General features: G+C 40.1%; 1 protein-coding gene across 13 annotated transcripts in view; it reads left to right on the top strand.

The window, feature by feature from the left end:
- EBLN1 (endogenous Bornavirus like nucleoprotein 1) overlaps positions 1–14,003 on the top strand; it is a 108,276-nt gene that overhangs the window by 56,876 nt on the left and 37,397 nt on the right. For 5 of the 13 annotated variants that reach the window (XR_008510323.2, XR_008510324.2, XR_008510322.2 and 2 more), the window contains 2 exons: positions 7,872–8,101; positions 11,989–12,348. The exons of 2 other annotated variants lie outside the window; for them this stretch is intronic. The gene's annotated coding sequence lies outside the window, so the exon portion shown is untranslated. Of the gene's footprint in view, positions 1–7,871; positions 8,676–11,988; positions 12,349–14,003 lie in introns of those variants that run through there. 6 more of the 13 variants (XR_008510319.2, XR_008510325.2, XR_008510321.2 and 3 more) reach the window with 3 other exon arrangements.

The raw sequence follows: 14,003 nt of genomic DNA, 5'->3' as shown, positions 1-14,003 counted from the left end.
GTAAGTTTAGGCCCTGCCACCCATTTATTTAATTAAGAATCCTTTAGAGAGGTAGTTTGAGTATTGGTAAAAACAGAGAGATCCATGTGGCAGAAAACATGATGATAAATTAAAGCACTAACACATATTTCAGTTTCTATACAAAACACAGTCTAGCATTGGCTCTCTATAATTGTGTGGCTGGTAGAGATGCTTCAAAGATCTGCTGCAATTCAGCAAAAGCTGCCACAGGGCCAAAGCCGCCACAGGGCCAAAGCCAGTGGCCCAGGATTAGGGGACCTAATACTAGTAAAGATAGAGTCATAGTGCTCCCTACAGTTTTTAAGTCTAAAGGCCAAGACGAGGCCAAGGATGCTGATGCCTTTCTCCAGACCTTTCTTGTGTTCATATTCTACCATCCAGAAATCCAATCCTAAGAAGAGAAGTTACCAGTCATTGCCAGGGCTAGCACAGCACTGGGACAATGGGAATATGCGGGAGATAGTTCGTCTACTTCCTTTCAACTGAAGATGGACCAGGCTGGGCACAGTGGCTCATGCCTATAATCACAGCTCTTTTGGAGGCAGATAGAGATAGAAGGATTCCTTGAGGCCAGGAGTTCAAGACCAGCCTGGGCAACATAGCGAGACCCCCCACATCTCTACAAAAAATTTTAAACAAAAAACAATTAGCCAGGTGCAGTGCCAAGTGCCTCTAGTCCCAACTACTCTGGAGGCTCATGTGGGAGGACTGCTTGAACCCAGGGGTTGCAGACTGCAGTGAGCTATGATTGCACCACTGTACTCCAGCCTGGGTGACAGAGCAAGACCCTGTCTCAAAAAAAAAAAAAAAAAAAAAAAAAAAGATGGACTAATTGGCCATGTTCTCAGATAAACCTGGTGGTGGAAGGTAATCTTTGGCAACCAACAAGCTGAAAAAATATTACTCATTTTTAATCTAGAGAGAAGTTCTAGCACAACTGTGAGGTACTGCAAAGGCACTATTTTTCCTGGTCTGTTCTGCTGCAACTCCCATTCCTAGACAGCCTGGCATCAGGCACAGCTGAGAGGGAAACCCTGTCAACAGAGGACAGGTCCCTATTCTTACTGAGGGGCAGGTGGTCAGATGGTCACGCTACCAGAAGAAATAGCATTGACTGTTTGCTGAGCCACTGGGTTTGCATGCACTGGGATCGGGAGGCTGTGATCAGAGAAACAGATGAGAATCTTTTCAAAAACAGACAAATATTAAAATGCAGGAGGTCTATTTATTTGTCAAGTCAACATTTAGTAATAAGGGAGAACAAAGTTTACCCTGCTATCAGAAAATAAGAAATCAGAATCCAGTCATATGGGATGGGAGAAGCTTGCAAGCTATTACAACTGAACTCAGGAAGCAGATAACCAGCTACGAAAGAGGTACCCTTAAATGCCAGGCTGTATCTGAGAGTGTATCTCCCTTGATCAGAGCCCAGAGTACAAGCTAAACAATTCCTTCATAAATCAGCACACATCAGCTTCTAAAATCAGCAATATGTCTCCAAACATCTTGAACTGACATTAAGAAATGCTGCACCATTGAGAAAATGGTTTCCAGTTATTTGAACTTAAAGAATTAACTTGTTGAAGCACACTTTTAATCATTGATAAGTTACTGAATTCAAAGAGAAGTAATAAAGAAAGGTAAACCAATTAACTAGGAATTATATTTCAAATTTTTTTTGTTTTGGCAAACCTGATGATTAGTTGATATTTTTTCAATATTTAGGAAAAAGGAACACATATAAATTTCACATTTTTGTTACTAGCATTTTGACCAGCAATTCATTTTTCAATTTCATGTGTGAAGCTAAACTGATGATCTGTTAATCTTCGTTTGTTTGGAATTAGCCTGAAAAGTGCTAAATACTGCTTTTTGGATAGAATCTTGAGTGGACTAGAACGAGTTTGTTAGGAAAAAATAAATCTGAGCCTACTTTACGTTTGAAGTTACGTTTGAAGTAACATGATTGCTTGGCTATCTTAACAGTTGATCTTGATTTCCACACAATGTGAAAATTTATTATTACTATAACCAAAAGGGGAAAAAACCCTTACATCTATTACAAAATGCTTTAGGAGATAGTATTTAGTCATGATATTTATTAACACAATTCATAGCAAAGCTGAAATATGGCAATAATATGGTTAGTTTGATTTATGTGGATAGATAAATTATCTGGTTCTCAAATACATTACAAAACTCATATTTTAATTTCTATTTTATAGACATGATTTTAATGATCTGTATATTTTACATTCATGTCACATTTGTACCTGAAATCTCTAATTAATTCATGTTTTCCATTACACCTTGGAGTAATCATTGCCCAGCTATAGGGAACAGTATGAAATGAAGTGTGTTATGCATCATTAAATGTTAATGTTAAAATAGGGCATTATCTAGTTAGTTAATTTAGACCAGGTAAAACTACACAAAAACGTTTCTCTCTGTTGCTCAGCAATTCAGCTGTTTCTCTGCACATCCTTCCTCAAGTTCTCCTCTCCCATTCATATTAATTATTCGAGGTCCCGAAACTTTCTTTTTCTTCCAGCAACGTTTGCTCTGATACTCATTCAAAGGTATAAATAATTGATAACAGCTTAGAATGTGAGTTTTCTCAGTAGCATTTGGATTTTATTGAGGTTCAAACTTTTAATCTATAAAAATGGTGACTGCATCAGTAAATGGGTGATGGAAATATTTGGGGAGGATGCACTGTTTGCAGTTGTCCTTGAAATTGGATCAAGTAGCCACTTGCCTACTCTGTCTGCTAGGAAGGCAGATAAGAATTCTGCACCTTCCTCTTCCACCCCTTAAAACTCTCCTTTGTTTCACATAACCAGAAAATGTTTATTTTAATTATGTAGATATTCATTTCTATTTTTCCTTTTTTACTGTAAGAAATAGCATGGTAAAAGTTTCAATAAAACTATAGTATTTTATGCTCAGTACTCTAAATTAAGAATTAAAGTTCTATATCTAGATGCCATTCCAAATGATTAATTTTGTTTCACATTGTTCATAAGAATAATACATTACTTTAGGTGTTGTTTTTTCCCACCAAGTTGCTTAGTTAAAAGAGAAATCATTACTAATTGCTAGTTCCTATTATCTAAGTAGATAAAATATAATTAGAAAAACAACTGGATAGTTTCACTCTACGTTGTTCTCAGTGCAATGTCCAGTTTGCAAATGCTTCATTCATTTGTTAATTTTAGAGGACAGCATTTCAGTGCAATAATTGAAAATAGCTCATAGCCTGTTCTGTGAAGAAACAAAACATTGTTTGTGTTGGTGTCAAGTAAGTTAATTATGCTTTATCATCTTCAAATGGAGCATATAATTGATTAATGAAATTCTGCTATCATTGAGACCATTATTAGTAATCAAGAATTCCAATAGTTTCTTCTTATTCCTCATGTAAAAAATCATCTGGGCATTCCATATGTTTAAAAACAATTCAATTTGGAACACTTGTACTATCATAAGTTGATGAATTAAAAACTAGATACAAAATGTGGAAACTACTGTAAAAGATTACTGACTTCTAAAAAATATTGCATTTATTGTGGCAATACATTCCTATTTAACAATATGACTATGTAATTTTTCTGTAGTACTTTGTAGAATTTTCATTAATTCCACTTAAAATCAATGGCTTATATACAGTTCTTTTTTGTGACATGAAAACTATAACATTTTGGCTGATCAGTGTTCTTTTGCTTGTTTACTTTTAAAAGGTCTTTACAATTACCTAAGTAATTGCCTGAGGCATTGAACATATTGCTGGATATTTAGCTGAAAACAAACAAAAATGTTTTCAAACAAGGATGTCGATGAAAAAGCTATACAATGATTTTAATACCACCCCCACTCCATCACCTCTACAACCACCACCAGCACTGCCACACATACTCTCAGAATGTTTGGTATCATATACAACTCTCCTAAAGCAGGAGATAATGTCAAAAATTTAAAAAGAGAATGCTACTCCTACATTTCCAGGTAACATAAAGAGTTGAAACCCTTGAACTTCCTGTATATATTAATATTTGTTTTCAACACACTAATTGCTCATGTGACCTTGGACCTCTATGAATTTTATGTATTTAATAAATGAATGCAAGTGTTCATCTTAATTTTAGATTTAAATTTGTTATCTTTGAACTATATCAATTTCTCATAAAACAATTAAGAAACAGCATAAACAAAAAGGGAAATGAAAATATTTCATTTCATTATTTAAGTGTTTGATAATGCTTGGTATCAATTAGACATAATCAGAAGAGTATTTAATAAAGCAATGGATTAGGAAGGGGCTGTTAGAGAACACAGATGGTATTACTCTTTAATAATTAGGTACAAAAATAAGGTCTTAATAAATTGGAAATTTATGTTTTCCATTGAATGTTCTTAAAATGCCAATAGAATTATAGTGAAATGATTTTCTTTGCTGATTCCTATGATAGTATGATACATACCTTATTTTAGATATTTACATTTTCATTCTGTTAGAATGAAATACCTGTATGTATTCCATGTGCTAACATATAACAAAATCTGGGATTTAAGAAAATGTACTTCAAAAATGTAAAAACTGCGGATAATTGAAATTTGAGGTATTTATAATACAAATAAGGACCATTTAAAATATACCAACAGGCATTATTAAAAATAAGTATATAGTTCTGTAAAGACTCTGTGTGTTATATATTGACTATCAAATACTGGACATTTGTGAACTAGCTTTTTGCTATTCCTAAGTATTATCTTTCCAAAAACTTGCTATGAAGGTCATTTATATTTCCTTTCTAAATGGATTTTGAATAAAACATAAGAGCTGTATTTAACATTCTGCATCTGAATTCCAAGACTCTGATTGTATGCCTTCTTTTACATTACAAATCTATCAAATAGAGATGATTTTCTTTTTGAATTCCATATTACCTAGCAATATTTAACACCTGAAATGCTAAAAGAGGCACCCATTGATCTTTGCTCTGCATTGAAAGTTGATCAGTACATGGCCTCATGAAAAGAAACATGTTCTTTCTAGGGTTTAATAAATGCTTCACAATGATTTTTTTTTTTAAGTAGGCCTTAATACCTAATCAGTTGCATGCAGTGGCTAGAGTTGAGTGGATAAGAACACCTACCAAACACCTACTAAAGTACAACTCCCAATTTTTACTTCAGAAGGAAGCCATCCTTCAGAGATGAGAAAATAACTTACTTTAAGCTTTATTCATTTTTGTATTTGGCTGCCATAAAATATCTTTTTCTAAGTAACTTTAGGGTTTTTTTTTTTTTTTAAATCTAATCCTGATTAAATTTAAAAAAAAAACCTGGTAGTTAATTGTACGCTTTCCCATAAAAGAGGGAAGCACAAAATGCCATGGGGTATATCCAAGAAACGTAACATAAACATGAGACTTACAATGCACAATTTAAAATTTCATATGTTGTCAAATGATAAATGTCTGTTCCAGCTATGAATACTTTAACTTCAAAAATCTTTCATAGCCTTAAAAAAGAACTCTCACAGAAACAGAAGCTGGAATGTTATTTGTGAACTAGGCCTTGCACCTTGTCAATATTTTTAGTTCTTAAATTTCTGTAATGTTCTAGAGCCATAAAACAGCTACTTCATTTTGAAATTTTGATTTTAACATTTCACTAACAACACTGGGAAAGGATCATCTTAACTAAAGGTGTCAAGACTAACGTTTGAGCTTAGCCGTTGAACTTTCTCTTAGGGGAAACAGTTTAATCCCCAAGTACCATGAGATAGGCGTTTTAAGGCAACTTTTTAAAAAGGAAAATAAACCTGCTTTTTGCCGTCTAGGAAAGATACATTTCTCCTTGTGGAAATCTGCAGTCTGAAAAGACAGATATAAAAAGCACGAACTGTTGAAAATAACCTAAATGTTCTTTGAAAATTTAAAGGCCAGCTTATCCTGCAATGGTGATAGAATAGTCGGCTTACAACACGCAAAGCCGAGCCGCGGGTGGGCAGGCGCCGCCCGTGGCTCGCGGAGTGGATGCACTCGAGGGCGCGGCCGCTGCGCTTGGGGAACTTTCAGGGCGCCAAGTACGGGTAGCGCTTCTGATGGATTCCCGGGTCTGGGAGGATCCGATTATCCCGGGGCCGGGTGACACGCACAAAGCTGAAGTTAGAGTTGGCCAGGAAGGGAGGACCTGGTGAGCCGGTGGAACACAAGCGGGAAGGCCTTTCCTTCTAGGAGCAAAACCAGCGACGCGTCCGGGACGCCCGGGGACCCCTGTGGGTCTCGGTTTCCTTCGCTGTGACCCTGACATGTTCCCCTCCACCGGCCCGAGGAAACCGTCGCTTCCAGCCTCCAGCTACCGTCACCTCTGCGGGGCTGCGAGCGGAGGACCGGGACAGAGAAAGAGCCGGCGGTCCTGGCCAGCCGCGCAGCTCAAAACCCGACGGCGCGGGGACTCCGGGCCTGGGGCCTCCATGGCCGTGGCCTCCTTGTCTCCCGGGCCGGCTGCTCCCTACGCTGCGGGACTGAGGGCACTGGGGACCCAGGGGCTTCTCGGGCACTAGCGAGGACCTAACCTTGAGTGAAGAACGATGTCAAGTGCAAGTGAAGAATAACGGGGGTGGGCGCGAAGAGAATGGTCTTGGGGCGCGCTTGCGCCTCTACCCGAGGACCGAGATGGGGATTCGACAGACGCCAGCGGTGGGGATCCGGGGCGAGAAGCCCCGACTTTCTGAGTGGTGAGCCGCCTCCAGTCGCCCCAGGACGTAACCCCGAGGAGCTTTCAGACACGGGCCGCGCCTAATGTCGCTGAGAACCGCGAAGACCGGAGTTCCGGCCGCCTCCCGGACTGGCGCCCCGAGGCCAGGGGACCCGCTTGGGGCTCCCGGCCGAGCCCCGACCTCGGACGTTTTTCCGGGAGCCGCGAGAGGCCTGGGGGCCTGGGCCAGGCGCCGCGGCGGGCATCGATCGCCGGCTCCCAGCGAGTGGCCCCGCGCAGGTGGAGGTGACCCCGTCACTTCCAGGAGCGCCCCCAAGCCCGGGTACCCCCAGCGTGCGCCCTTTCCTCCTCCCCGAAGGTTAAGTTCGTCTTTTTCGGTTCTCGGTTACGCATCCCCTTGGCACGCGTGCCCAGCCACACCGTGGGCGAAACTAGAGGGCCCGCGTCCCCTGGGGGCTGCCGCAGGGCCCCGAGTGAGGTGTCCCCTCCGGGCCGGGCCCGAGTCGGAGGCCCCCTTTGCAGCCTAGAGGAGCGCGGGGCTGGCGCTGCGCAGGAACCGCCAGGCCGGGGAGGGGGCCGCGCCCGGGCCTGGGCCAAGAGCGCGCGTCCCCCGCCCGGGCCCTGCGGCCCTCCCCAGGTGTCTGAGCAGAGCTGCTGAAGCTGCAGAAATGTGCTGGCGCCTGTCCACCGCCGCACACAAAACCCAGCCAAAAGCGGCGAGAGGAAAAGCGAATATGGCGCTGCTGAAAATGGAGCCTCGGCATCTAGAAAGTCTTTCTTTCCTTTCCTCTTCTCGCTCTTACTTCGTCGATCTTTTCCCCCTTGCCCTCTAACGAGGGCCTCCTGCGCTTTCCTTCGGGTGTTCTCTACCCCTCGGCCCCTTTCCTGTTCTTATGAATAACCTCCTTTACTCGGTTTTCCTTCTTCCTTTCCACTCTCAGTTCCTCTTTCTCCATTTTGTGTCACAGGCGCCTTGCTTCTTGTTCCCTTTCAGGGCGCGCACTCCCCCGCCCGGCTCACTTTATTTTGTGTGTGGGTGGCGGAGCAGGGAGGGGGTGGCAAGGATCGTGAGGCTAAGTATCGAGTTTTGTTTTGTTTTTTTCTTTCTTCTTCTTTTTTTAAAGGTGTTATCTTAGGAGCCAAGCATCTCCTTTGGTCGTGCGCTCCTTCGCCTCGCGCCTGGTGGCCCCCACCCTGCTGCACCCGAGGCTTGCGCGGCCCGGTCCCATCAGCCGAGCGTCGCCCGCCCAGGAGGAGGCTCGGGTTCTCCGCAGAAGCGAATAGTTTCTCTTTTTGTTTTAAGTTAGAACCTTGCTTTTGCAGTGATTCGTTGCTGTGGTGTGATTTTAAACAGGTGAGGAATCGGAGTCTCATTTTCCCAGGGGGCTTCCAATGAGGATTTTAAGAGAAGCGTGCAAAGAAGACAGCAATGTCCATCTTTTTTTTCTTTCTTGTTTTCTTTTGAACAGAGGGAACCCCCACGCGCTGAGATAGTTATGTTTTTAAGGCTAAACTTTTTTAAAATTAGTTTTTCTTTTACACTTATGGCTGTCTTTTGATCCTTTTAAAGAAAGGATGAAGTCAAAACAGACTAATGCTTTTGAATACACAACGTCCCCACGTCCCCAAATTGTGGTGCTGGGATAGTTCCTCTAAGATGCATTCTGATTTTGAAGTTCAAGGTCTCTAAGCGATGTTAAGCGGAACCAGAAAAATATGTTGCTACATTAAAGATAAAACAGACGGTGATACTGACTGCTGAATCGTAGTAGAAACTTTTTTTTTTTTTTTTTGAGGCTGTGTAGGATTTGCCTTGGTTTTATTAGGGAACCTGCTAATAGAAGCAATTTCAAGTGACGGGCTTCCCTCAGTAAAAAGCTGGAAGCAATGACATGTTTTCTATCTGAATGCCTCTCCTTAGCCGTGGTAAAAAAAATAAATAAATAAAAAATAAATAAATAAATAAATAAATAAATAAATAAATAAAAATTAGTTTACATGCAGTGTTTGAAAAGAAAATGATTTTGCTTCCCAAGTTTTTATGTTTTCTTTTTTACCAACTATATTTCACTTTATTTACAATTGTCAGTCTATTCTCACACCTTCTGGTTAGTTTTATCTTCTCACCACGGTCTGTTAGAACCCCATCCTCGAGCAAAAAAACAAAAACAAAAACCACCCCCCCAAAGCAAACAAACAAACAAAACAGGTGTTCATCACTATGAGATGCTAATGCCCCTGGAATTGTTTGAAAAGAGCAAAATTTTGTAAGGGGATTCTTTTAAAAAAGTGTTAGAGAAGTATTCTTCAAAAACATCTTAGAATGTTTCCTTAAAAAATTACCTTTCTTGGTTTTTCATTAATTGCCTTTGATTAAAATTAGGTTACAAACATATCTTAATTTCAGACTGTTTCTTTATAAAAGAAAGGAGAAAGTAAATAGGTGTCGGCAAGAACTAAACCAATGCAACTAGGCCCTATTGAGAGCCTAAATCTGTAAATTGGTACCCTTAAAAAACATTAATCAACTTGAGGTTGGTACAGGTAGTTCTTTGACTCAAACAGTTGATTTTCAAAGTCTTATAAAACAGGTTAAAATGTGTTTTTAGTCCAGGTTCCTACTTCTTTGTTATGCATTTCTCCTGGTAGATAAATAAATGAATCTAACTTGATGAGTAGGTAGATTTTTCTCCAGAAGAACTTTCTAAAAATGGGCAAAGTTAGGGAAGTGATTAATACCCTTCAGTTTAATTGGAATGATTCAGTGCTTATACCAAGTTAATCCTATTAAGATGCTATTTCCTGCTCAGGGGGATAAATTAAGCACAACTTAGATTATTTTAGATGGACAACTTGGTATATATTCTAAGCAATGGGGGCTGGAAAAAAGTATCTATTCTCCAAAAAATATATATTATGTACCAGTAATGTTCAAAGTACTTTGAGGAAGTGTATTGATGGGAAGAGTATAAATCATAGTGACTGTTGTTAAGGAGTTTACAGATTATAAACAGCGATTGAGCTTTCTTTATTTTCTCTTATTTAGAAAACAAACACTCATAAGAAAAAAAAAATTAGATCCCTTCTTTTGCCCACATACAAATTCAGTTTCAGATCAATTAAAAAGTTAAATAAGAAAAATAGAATTAAAAAATATTGGAAGTCCGGGTGCAGTGGCTCACACCTGTAATCCTAGCACTTTGGGAGGCCAAGGCGGGCAGATCATGAGGTCAGGAGATTGACACCATCTTGGCCAACATGGTGAAACCCCATCTCTACTAAAAATACAAAAATTAGCTGGTTGTGGTGGCGCATGCCTGTAATCCCAGCTACTCGGGAGGCTGAGGCAGGAGAATCGCTTGAACCCAGGAGGCAGCGATTGCAGTGAGCCGAGATTGCGCCACTGCACTCTAGCCTGGCAACAGAGTTATCTCTGTAACTCTCCATCTCAAAAAAAAAAAAATTGAAAGGAAATATAGAATTTATAGTATGAAAGGACTTCTTAAACAAAACATTAAAATGCACAATCCATTAAGGAAATGATAAATTGGATGACAGTCATGCTCCAAATAATGATATGTTAGTCAATACATGATAATAGTCCCATAAGGTTATAATATTGTATATTTACTGTACCTTTTCTATGTGTAGATGTGTCTAATTATACAAATACCATTGTGTCATAATTGCCTACAGTATTCAATACAGTCACGTGCTGTACAGGTTTGCAGCCTAGGAGCAATAGGCTTGTACCATATACAAACCATCTAGGTTTGTGTAATTACATTCTATGATGTTAGCATGACAAAACTGCCTATGGACCTATTTCTCAGAATATGTCCCTGTAGTTGAATGCCATGTGACTGTATATAAAAATTTTTAAAAATACTTTTTACATGACAAAAGATATCATAAAATGTTGCAAGATAAACTGAGAAGATATTTTCAAGGCATGTACTTGGTGAAGGATTAATATTCAAAATGTATAAATAACTTATATAGAAAGAATTTACTAATTTATGTATAATGCATTTCATAAATAAAACATGTGGGCCAGGATATATACGTATGAAGTGAAAGTATAGTACTATCAATAGGATGAATACATGTCAACTTCAAAAAATGTCATTTCCTTTGGGATAGAAAGAAGGAAGGAGGGGGAATAGGAAGAGGCCCCAGGGGGCAACTATTCGTTTTTTTTTTTTTTTTTTTTTTTTTGAGACAGAGTCTTGCTTTTGTCCCCCAGGCTTGAGTACAATGACTCGATCTCGGCTCACTGCAACCTCCGCCTCCTGGGTTCAAATGATTCTCCTGCCTCTGCCTCCCAAGTAGCCAATTAAGGCGCCTGCCACCATGCCCGTCTAATTTTTGTGTTTTTTGGTAGAGACGGAGTTTCACCATGTTGGCCAGGCTGGTCTCGAACTCCTGACCTCAGTTGATCTGCCCACCTCGGCCTCCCAAAGTGCTGGGATTACAGGCATGAGCCACTGCGCCCGGCCCACAACAATTCTTTATAAAAAGATCAGAGGCAACTATGGGAAGACGTTAACACTTTTTGCTCTTTGTAGATTGTTAAAAGCTTGTTATAATTTATTTAAAAATCTCTAACATCAATTCCTAGTCTAAAGAATGAACAAATGACACATTTCTTTTCCTTAGTCAATAATAATCTTGTAAGATGGTGTTCACGTGCTTTTCTTTGATGGCAAAGAAAACACCATTCCCCAGTGTTTTTCCTGGGCAGTGTTTGAATATTATATGATACTCACAGCAGAGATTTTCCTAGTTTGGCTTCTGTTGTAAGCTTGTTTTCTGAGTAGGTTTAAATGAGAAGAAAAGAAACGTATTTGAAACTATGACTATGTATAAAAGCATTTATTCTCCTATAATGAAATCGTGAAAAATGTTTTTAAAAAGTGAGCAAACAAAAACCTTCACACCATTATAGAAACACTGTTAAAAAACTATTGAATAATCTCAGGCCTAGTGTGTAATAATTATTATTTAAGTGTGTCTAATCTGTTGTGCTGTCTAAGTGTCAGGAATTGGTATTGTGGAAGGATATATGAGATCTCATTTTCTCCTTTTATATGGCAGGAGTTTATACAGTATTTACATCTGTCATTGATACTTTTTATGAACAGAAGTTTTGTTTACTTATAACTTCCACAGGGATTATTCATATGGAGCACTGGAAAGATGTAATATTTCATTTGCTTTGATACCTTGTGTTTATTTTAGGTCGACAAGCATCATGAAGCCAAGTGGTTATTGTTTTGCTTATTCGGTGTGAACTGAGTGAGCCAGGTTTGTATACCAAGTGATTCTCGTGGTGTACAATACCAACATGATTATGCCAAATGCATCGCTTCTGAGGCATCACTCTTTGGGCACATATAGACCCTGCTGATTTCTGCCAAAGCACTTTTCTTAAAGTTCCAAAACATTACCCCAAAACATCTATGGCCCCCTATTGCCAACAAAATTAAAGACTTTCTCTTCATCGGCATTAGAAGCCTCTGTAACCTCATTGCTTTTCCATTTCCAGCCTCTTTCCAAAATTACCAAACAAACTCTGTATCCTGCAGCCACCAAACTGTACTAGTTGTAATATGTTCACTAAGAACAGTGGTCTCTCGTTTGTCTCTCTTTTCTCTCTTCTTATATCAATTAGAATGTAACAGACAACCCAGCTAACACAGAGGCCCATTTTTCTTATGTGACAAGAAGTCTGTAGATCAAGAGTTGCTAGTGTTTTCTTGGGGGTTCAGTGATATCAGCTCTGTGATTCAGTTGACCTTCATATCATAGTTGCAAAATGGCTGCCGTAAGTACAAAAACCACACTGACTTCTGGGGGGGAAGGCAGCAGAAAATTTGTTCTTGGTGAGTCTTACTCACGTCAAGGAAGTATAATATTTTCCAAAATGCCCCACCAAAGGATTTCCTCTTACATCATATTAGCCAGAACTGGGACATATTATCACCCTTTATCTGGGGTACAGGCCCACATTTCCACATCAAAGGGAATTTGCTCAATGCCTAAATAAAACTGGAATTCGGTTAAGCAAAGAAGAAACAGAGGAATGGTTTTTGGGTAGGCAGTAAACACTGTCAGCTACATCTCCCTGAAAGCCATCACTCCTTTAAAATATCTTTGAGTAATGGCATCAGTGACTTCTGAACTTTTTCATCCTATGGACAGTGTTTATCTTCTAACTTACTTGAACTTTTTGTGGGGCTTAGCCACACCCTTTTTGAAATTTATGTATTCATCAAATACCCACTCATCACTTACTGTGTATTAGTCACTCTGCTGGGCAAAGAGAATGAAAAAATGAATCATGCATGGTCCTGAACCTTCACAAGTTTATAGCCTAGTGGGGCAGACAGGTTAATAAATAAGTGCAAAAGAATGTTATAGATACTGTGATAAAATTATATTTTGTGGGCCAGGTGTGGTGGCTTACGCCTGTAATTCCAGCACTTTGGGAGGCTGAGGCGGGTGGATCACCTGAGGTCAGGAGTTTGAGACTAGCCTGGCCAACATGGTGAAACCCCATCTCTACTAAAAAATAACAAAAATTAGCTGGGCGTGGTGGCGGGCACCTGTAATCCCAGCGACTGGGAGGCTGAGGCAGGAGAATTGCTTGAACCCAGGAGGCAGAGATTGCAGTGAGCTGAGATCACGCCATTGCACTGCAGCCTGGGCAACAAGAGCAAAACTTTGTCTCAAAATAAATAAATAATATGTTTTGTGGGTTTTTCTTTTTTTTGACAGGGTCTTACTCTGTCACCCAGCCTGGAGTGCAGTGGCACGATTATAGCTCACTAGAACCTTGGGCTCCCTGGCTCAAGCAATCCTCCTGCCTCAGCCTCCTGAGTAATTGGAACTATGCAGGCTAATTATTTTATCTTTTGTAGAAATGGGGTCTTGCTAAGTTGGCCAGGCTTGTCTTGAACTCCTGAGCTCAAGCGACCTTCCCACATTGACTTTCCAAAGTGCTGGGATTACAGGCATGAGCCACCATGCCAGGCTTAGAATGATGAATGAGATAAAACGGGGTACAAAGAAAGGAGCAGCCATTTCTGGATCTCAGGTGTGATGTCTCTTTTCAGGGAAGGACAGGGGTGATACAGCCATTAACAAAAGCAATCTCACTTTCCTGGTTGGTTGTCTCTTTGCCTCCTCCCCTGGAATAATACAGACCTCTGTAGAAAATCACAAGTAGGGTAGGGATGAGGGAGCTGGCCTCC

The sequence above is a fragment of the Pongo abelii genome, chromosome 8 (assembly GCF_028885655.2).
Source record: "Pongo abelii isolate AG06213 chromosome 8, NHGRI_mPonAbe1-v2.0_pri, whole genome shotgun sequence".
NCBI lineage: Eukaryota > Metazoa > Chordata > Mammalia > Primates > Hominidae > Pongo > Pongo abelii.
This window is presented reverse-complemented; position numbering and strand designations above follow the sequence as displayed.